Below are 9,006 nucleotides of genomic sequence, written 5' to 3'. Positions count from 1 at the left end.
ATGCACACATGTCTTTGGGTACAGCATTATATATGATAAGATAGTACTGACAATTAAGAAACAACACTGAATATTGGAAGCAGAACAAGGGTCAACAGTGACAGTTTAACCGACTCTATATTTCACTGCTGCTGAGGGAGGGATGATGACCTTGAGTAGACGTTTATTCAAAGAAACAGCATTGCCTCTGATTTAAAAAAAGAGACAGTGAATAGAAACAAAGACGCAGAGAAGAACAAGTTGTTTATGACAAAGGGGGTAATTATTAGTGTTTTAGAAACACTTTCCCTATGGTTAATAAATCCATTTGTCATACAATAACAATTAATTTTGTGGACTTTGGGCAAGTCCATTTAAGTCATGGGAAAATTATTTTGTGTAACAATTCACCAGAATAACTAAAATACTAGTTAAAATAATTTGGTATGTTAACAACTCTTTATCTGAGGAGTTGCTACAGAATTTTCTAAACATTTCACTTATGCAAAGCCTTTCAGAAAACGTCAACTGGCAAATCCTTTAGACTATCCCCAACAGATATTCTGAATGTATACAGATTTTTACTGCCAGTGGCATTAAACTTATTCAACTCACTGATGATCTCTTCTTTGGACTTTTGCAGTAGCTATTTGGCTCTGTTCCTACTTCTCCTAGCTGGCCCTTTCTTCATACAGCCCCTAAACACAAACTTGATCAAGTCATTTCCTGCTTCACACCCTGCAATGGTTTCCCACTTCCAATGGAATACAATTCAAACTCCTTGCTGGGCATACAGTGCTGTATATGACCTGGCCTCTGCTAAGTGCTTTAATTTCATCTTGTCCCCCTTTCTCCTCAGTGAGTATAGTTTTTCTCTTTTTTCCCTATAGTTTACTAAAAAGGTAAACAAAAGTCATTTGCTATCTCTTATTAATATTATACAATTTTGTTCAGAAAAGAAAACCAAATTTTACCTTTGTATAGCGTATTCTTAATGTTAAAGCTAACTTTAATGAAGCTTATAATTAATTGATCTAATTTTAATCAGTTTGACCATAAGGCGAGATTTCCATAAGTCTTTTATAAGCTATTACAATTTTTTAAATTAAATAACAGATCAATGTTCCAAGAAAATTCTATTATTCTGATGCAGGAGCCCAGATGCTGACCTTGCATTAATGTGCTTTTGATATTAATGTTTAATTTATAGACAAACCCTGAACTCATTTTAGCCCTCAAAATTGACCCTTGCAATTTCACATGCCTACCTCTTCTGTGTTAGTCCCTGGGCTTAAAGGGATTGAATAACTTAATTTCTGGCCTCATGTCTCACAAAGGCAGTTCATTTTGATTGTTGCCTTCTCTTGGGTCTGAAGATAAGGCCTTGACTGGTGTGTTTTAGTAGAAGTTGATGCCTTTTTCACACCCAGGAGCCAAAGCCCTGTAACTTAATAGCACTTAGGAAGCTTATTAAAGATGTTAAAAGACTCAGAACATTTGATCAAAACAGAATCATAGGTCATTGTAAAATAATATTCATTTAACCAAAGTGATAATCAAAAACTTTAAAAGTAATACAGAAAGTTACATGGATGTAAAAACCCAAATACTTTTAAATCTCAGCTTTCATAAGTGGTCAAAATCCTAAGGACAATGACATAGGAATTATCTTGACAAAAATGTAAAGTCTGATGTTGGCCACTGAGCAACAGATAAAGAAAAACTTCTGGTAATATATTTGTTCTCTTTATGGAAGGCTCATTTAGATAACCTGAAAGTCAAATATGATTAAGAGGGTACTTGAATTACTCAGACACAAAGTGTCTGTCCGAGGTTATGGATAAAACAAGAAATTGGAAGACATATTTTGAACAGGGCAATAAATGACTTAGTGACAGCATTAGAAGTTTTTTTGATTATGTGGAATAATTCAGACATATCAAGAAAACTCAAGAGTATAGAATCAAATTATACTGGAGGAAAGCATTTCTTTTTTTAGACTTTTAAGATGACCACTTCTGCTTGATGTCAAAACAGCAGCTAGAACTAGAGGAAAATATTGTAGAAATTGATGAAAAAGTTGAAGGAGAAAGTTATTGTCTTAAGGTCTTTTGTAGGAGAAAACGCTGAGAGCACCAAGAAACAGCAAAGTTGCACTTCTGAGATGTACATCTGAGAATTTTTTTAAAGAAACAGATTATAGAAAGAAAATCATTCTCTTTTCCTTACAACCTTCCTTATCAAAAATGCATCTTGAGCCGGGCTCGGTGGTTCAGCCTGTAATCCCGCGCCTTTGGGAGGCTGAGGTAAGTGGATTGCCTGAGCCCGCGGGTTCAAGACCCGCCTGGGCAGCGAGACCTCATCTCTACAATAAATCAAAAAATCAGCCGGGCGTGGTAGCGCATGCCTGTAATTCCGGCTACTCGGAAGGCTGAGGTGGAAGGATCGCTGGAGCCCAGCAGGCGAGGCTGCGATGGCTGAGAGCGGCCACTGCACTCCAGTCTGGGCAACCGAGTGAGACTCCAACTCAAACAAACAAACAAACAAACAAATACATCTTCATGTCCCCTACTTACTGATTTCTTTTTTCCTTGTTTCATTGGACCTTTTTCCATAATTTGAATCAACCTTTAGATAACTTATGAATTAGACAAAATTATTTTTTCTCAATAATGGCACAACTTCTTTAGCACATTTTATGTAGGAATTATATATGAACTAGAATTATTATTCTTAGTAACCTTAAATTTTAGTGAAAAACCTAGGAAGCAAGAATTCCTGAACTGTCTATCAGAGATGAGCATTTTATAGATGCGAGCATTTCACAATTTTTAAAAAACATATTTCCTCTTATCATAGTATTTTCTTTTCTTTTTTTTTTTTTTTGAGTTGGAGTCTTACTCTGTCACCCAGACTGGGAGCGGCCACCGCAGCCTCGACCTGCTGGGCTCCTGCGATCCTTCCGCCTCAGCCTTCCGAGTAGCCGGAATTACAGGCATGCCCTACCACGCCCGGCTGATTTTTTGATTGATTGTAGAGATGAGGTCTCGCTGCTGGAGCGGGTCTCGAACCCGCGGGCTCAGGCAATCCACTCACCTCAGCCTCCCAAAGGTGCGGGATTACAGGCTGAGCCACCGAGCCCGGCTCACAGTATTTTCTTAATTTGAAATGACCCAGACATTTATCGAGCATCCAAAGTAATTTCAAGATTTTAAATTACACAAAGCACATTTATGCTTCATTCATTTTTAATAATTTATCAAGATTACTTATAAGAACTGAGATATTAGACACAGCTAGTCATTAGTTTCTTGTTAGCCATTTATAGAGCTTGTGTGTAAGAGTTCACCTAAGTAAGAGACTCAAAGTTAATTACATGGGTATTTTTGCCAATAACTTAGAAGATTCAACTGTTTTTAAAATTAAACTAGCTACAATAAACTAGTCTTATTTATCACAAAAAATCAAACAAAGATCATTTTGTTCTTGGTAGGTTAAACTTTGGTGCCAAACCCCCAACACCTTAAAATATCCAGCAGAGACAAATATGAAATCCAGACAAAAATGTATGCTAACAATTTCAAAGACTTTTCCATTTTTATTTTCCTAATAATCTTAAAACCAGCTTGTGCATTCAAGATTTACTTAAGTCACATGAATGTGAAAATGCTTGGACTTAACTACTTATAAGCACTCTTTAAATTATAAGCCAGTTGGGTGCACTATAGGCACAGCATGCATAATAATAAATGGTATATAATAAATGCATATACATGTAAACACATCTAAACATGTATACCTATACATAAACAAAGATACAAAGATCCAATGGCTTTTACTTCAGGGCTCTAGTTATGAAGTAACTGTAAACTCATGGGTTGGCCAGCGTGGTGACTAAAGCCTGTAATCCCAGCACTTTGGGAGGCCGAGGAGAGAAGATTGCCTGAGCCCATGGGTTCGAGACCAGCCCGGGTGACTCTACAATAAGTAAAAAATTAGTCAGGCATGGTAGCCTGCGCCTGTAGTTCTGGCTACTTGGAAGGCTGAGGCAGAAGGATCACCTGAACCCAGCAGGTTGATGCTGGGGTGACTGTGAGCATGCCCCTGCACTCTAGCCTGGGTGACGGAGTGAGACTCCGACTCAAAACAAACAAACAAACATACAAAACCTCACTGATTTAACGAACACGTTCATATAGCTATACTTTGCCTCAACAAGTAATCCAATGAGGACTGTGAGCCAAATTTTGTATAAAGAATTTTATTGATTTTCAAAGGCCAATCCTCCTCAGATTCCAAAGAACACTGGAGTCAAACAGCACCACAGGAGAACATCAGTACAAACCAGGCCTGATCTACTTAGAACAGGGGCATAAAAGCCGGGGTACATGGAACTCCATCCTGCTTTCCTGTTCATCTGCAAAATGAATCCAACTGTGTTAGACAGCACTATAATTCAAAGACCCATGGAGAGCCCAGCCTCCAACCTCCCCAGACTCCAAAGAACACAGGGCCTAAACATCATTTCAAAAGAATAGCATTTTCCTTTGTTCCATCAGCTTATAACTATATTCAGACTAATTCTGAAGAATTCACCCAAGCAGGTTGCATTCTGTAATTGAACTCTGATTTCCCTTGATTATATTGCCAAACATAAACAATTATCAAAATACAATCTACTGCAGTAGCAATCAACAAGCCCCCAAAGTGTCCAAACTGAAACGGGGTACTTCTCACTCTCAGTTTGTCAGTTTGTTCAACCTTCTAATAGAAACTCCTGTGGAATTCCCCAAAATGAGAGAAACAGATCCTGCTCTCTGCTACCCACAACAGATGCTCAACCCGCTGGGGGACACAGACGTCAAATTTCGCAGGCGGTTATTCCCTGGCAATCAGTAACATGGTTGGGGACCTGCAACGAAAGGACCAGAAACCCACCTATGACCAATAAGAGCAGTTGCCAAGCCAGGAGCAACACTTTCAAAGTCAACACATCATTTTACCGTCAAGACGTCAGAGGTTCACTAGAATTTCTGTTGCTTGCCTCACAGAAAGTCAATCACTGAGAAGGCAAGTTATTGCCAGGAAAGAAGACTTTTTAATTGAGTAATATCAGAAAAGGAGAATGGGAGATCAGTCTTAAATCCATCTCTCCCGCAGGTTGAAATTGGGGGTTTATATAGTGAGGGAATAAATGTAAAGCAGCAATTAGGGAGGAGTAAGGAAGTGATTATGTTGAGTGAGGGGTATGGCATTTCATTGTCTGGATGCAACTTCTGGGGAGGTTCAGACCCTCTCTGAAGTGTCAGTTTCCTGAGGAAGGAACTCAGATAAGGCAAATGTTTAAAGTTTTAAGACCAGGAGGGTCAATTTATATGTTTATTAAACACACACACACACACACACACACACACACACACACACACACACACACACACACACACACATCAGTTCTATGGGGAAATTGGGCAGGTTTCAAATAGAAAACAACCCTGCCTCTTGAAGCCTCTCAAGAGAGCTGAAAGACTGGTGTTACCATCTCTACTCCAGATGAGGTGGTGGGAGAGATCAGGGCACTTTTGAAGCAGTTCCTGGGTTTTGTCCACAGAGCTTCATTATAGGCAGACATTTTTTTGTGTCTATCCTTCAAACAACTTAAATAGTAGAAAATAATGAAAGAAGTTTCAGCAGCAATAGCTGAGAAGCAGTGCAATTAACATCTGAAAAATACTAAGAAACTAGAAAAAAATGCTCTGATTTGGTTACTAAGTACACACACACACACACACACAAAACCTCACAGAATTTTAAATATATTTACTAAATAGACCTTGAAAAGGAAAAAGATTCTATCTTAATCTTATTTGTTGATTTATTTTCTTTCTTCCTTCAATCAGAAAAAAAAAATCATGAGTAGGAACCTAGACTCTTTGGTTTATTACAATATCTCTAGAAACTAGAAAAGTATTTGCAGCCAGGCTCGGTGGCTCAGCCTGTAATCCTGTGCTTTGGGAGGTTGAGGTGAGTGAATTGCCTGAGCCCCCGGGTTCGAGACCCACCTGGGCAACTTGGCCAGACCTCATCTCTACAATAAATCAAAAATCAACCGGGCATGGTAGCACACGCCTGTAATTCCGGCTATTCGGAAGGCTGAGGCGGAAGGATAGCCGGAGCCCGGCAGGTCGAGGCTGAGGTGGCTGGGAGTGGCCGCTACACTCCAGTCGGGGTGACAGAGTGAGACTCCAACTCAAAAAAAAAAAAAAAAAAAAGTATTTACAAAGTGTTGGCACTCAACAAATATTTGTTGAATGAAAGAACAACCTTAGCAACTTTTTGATGTAAGTGTTATAATTGTCCTATGGTATAAAGTTTAAAACTTAGGTTAATTAACTTGTCCAAGATCACAGCTAGTCAGTGCTAGTGCTGGGTTCAGCCACTGCTTTTAAATATCCAATAGCATCACATTATGTTTCCCCCTTTAAAATATCAGTCCTAATATTGTTTCCATTCCATTCCAAACTCTAACTGGATGTGGCCATCTCATTACTTTACACAGATCCTAATCTTTCACTCATCCAACCCAGCGAGAAACTTACTGATAGGATAATCTGTAAAGGCTGGTTTGCTCACATCTGTCTACTGTTCAAAAATGTCAGTGGCAGTCGGGGTGCCGTGGCTCATATCTATAAACCTAGCGCTCTGGGGTCTTGAAGTGAGAGGATTGCTTGAGCCCAGGAGTTTGAGACCAGACTGGGCAACATAGCAAGACCTCTCCTCTACCAAACCAAACCAAACCAAACAAAAAACCCTGGCGCTGTGGTGCATACCTGTAGTCCCAGCTACTTAGGAGGCTGAGGCAGCAGGATTGCTTGAATCCAGGATGTCGAGGCTGTGGTGAACTATGATCATGCCACTGTACTCCAGCCTGGGTAACAGAGTGGACACCAACTCAAAAAGAAATTTAAAAAATCAGTGGCATCCTATAAAAATGGATATTTCTGTTTATGTCAATTCTATGCTTCCAAGTTTATTCCTGTGTCATCTTTTAAGTTATCCAGTTACATTGCAAATTGAACTCACGCTCATATATGTGTGTGTGTGTGTGTGTGTGTGTGTGTGTGTGTGTGTGTGTATGTATATATATATGTGTGCATCTTAATTTACTAAATGAGTAAATTAACATGCTATTCTTCGATTTACAACAGACCATTTAAAGGCTTCTTAATCACAAAAGGAAAAAACTGAGGACAATTAGACTCAGCAAAGTTTAGTGATATTAACTGAGTTATTTTGTTGTCTTTGGACAGGATATTATACTTGAAACAAAGGTCATATAAGAGTTAACTATTAAAAAAAATACAACAAAGTGGAGCTTCTTGTTCCAAGTGACTACAGTAATCTTGGAACCTGTTTCCAAGATTATAACCTGTTTTATGCAACTCTAAGAGCCAAAGAAACCTTACCAAAGGATTAAAACTTGCTTAAACAAAGATCCTTTCATTTACAACTCTGCGGCTCTAAGAACAAGAAGCTCCAGCTTACAAATTTGCAGTTTTTTATTGATACTGGTTAGTTACTATGTAATTTCTAAAAAAAATCTGTTCTTACAGTTTAGAAGCAATGGTGAATGGAGATGTTGGTGAATGCTAAGGTAAAAGTCGTTCATTTATTTGAGTTGTTGTGGGTTGTGATCCAGGCACTTTTACTTGGAATAATACAAGGTAGATGTAAAGCTTAGCTATGAGTATATAAATTTGGGAGTTTTCTAGTTATCTTGTCTATACTTTCCTGATAAAGACTACAATCATATTTAATACAGGATTTTTTTTGTGCAACAGCAATAATATTGTTTACTTATGCACACACATAGATTTATGTTTTGAGTGTTCAAATATGTTTTATCTAGTTCTTCCACATCTCTCCTTCAAATTCTGATGAAGTCCCATGTTTTCCACTTTCCTCTCTTTCTTCCCTGAAATTCTGCAGCATTCGTTGTCTATACTATACACTCATCCACACTTAACATTCTCATATATACACTTCATTGGAGTTTTCTTTCAAAATTCAAAAGTGAAAACCTGTTTCTTTAAAAAACCAAGTAGCACAAAAGCATAAAAAGAAAAAAAGTTCATTTGGTTCGTAAACTTTTACATTCTTCCTATGCTCATGTAAAACAAATATCATTACATATAATTATATACATATGCTCTCTCCCTACTTTTCTTCACAAGCTTAGGATCATCATGTGCGTGACTTGACTTTTTACTGTATTTATTTAACTATGAACCATGGACATTCCTTTAGGTCAGTATGCATATCTAAATCATTCCTGGACTATAAATCCTTAAATGGGAACATCCAGTTCTGTAGAATGTGTTTCCAAAAGTAGAATTACAGAAATATTTTCTACTACTGTTTCCAACCCTACCACTTCTCCAGCCCATTTCACTGCATGTTATTAATCTTTTACAGTTCTGTTAATTTATTATAAGAAAAAAATGAGGATATTCTGCTATTTTCATCTTCATTTCCTGGGATGCTAGTGAGATTTAGCATTTTTCAAATAAAATTATTTTCATAATTTTTTTATACATTTGCGTTTCCTTTCTTACAAATCCCCATTCACATATTATACCCATGTTCATTTTCTGCTTTTCAATTTGCAGAAGTCATTTTTTTTACATTAGAGATATAATTCTTGCTTTTCATGTGTTTCAGATATTTTATCCACTTTTAAACCTTATTTTATTATTATGTAGACTCTGTAAATTTTTTCCATCATAGTTTCTTGAGTTTTTTTTTTTTGTCTTTTTCAAACGTTTTTCCTCACTCTAACATTTTCCCAATTTCTCAGATATTTGAATAACATTTTTTGCATTAAAATTTTTAATCCATTGCCCTTTTTAGATTTGAGCATGGTATTAGGACAGAATATCACTGTTTTTTTTTTCTTGTTAGATATAGATTTAATTATGACATTAAGATCCTTTATTAAATAAGCTTTAATTTTTCTGCTGAACTATTATG

The 9,006-nt window shown here is 37.3% G+C and overlaps 1 protein-coding gene across 1 annotated transcript in view; it reads left to right on the top strand.

Annotated features, from left to right (window-relative positions):
• The first annotated feature begins 7,388 nt into the window (after window positions 1-7,388).
• Window positions 7,389-9,006, top strand: part of SLCO1A2 (solute carrier organic anion transporter family member 1A2) — a 109,595-nt gene continuing 107,977 nt past the window's right edge. The window contains exon 1 of the mRNA XM_008065827.2: window positions 7,389-7,630. The gene's annotated coding sequence lies outside the window, so the exon portion shown is untranslated. The remainder of the gene's footprint in view (window positions 7,631-9,006) is intronic.

Source organism: Carlito syrichta, unplaced genomic scaffold (genome assembly GCF_000164805.1).
Source record: "Carlito syrichta isolate Samal-C Ts95f unplaced genomic scaffold, Tarsius_syrichta-2.0.1 Scaffold308809, whole genome shotgun sequence".
Classification (NCBI taxonomy): Eukaryota; Metazoa; Chordata; class Mammalia; order Primates; family Tarsiidae; genus Carlito; species Carlito syrichta.
Note: the sequence above shows the minus strand (reverse complement) of the source record. Positions and strands in the feature narration are given on the sequence as shown.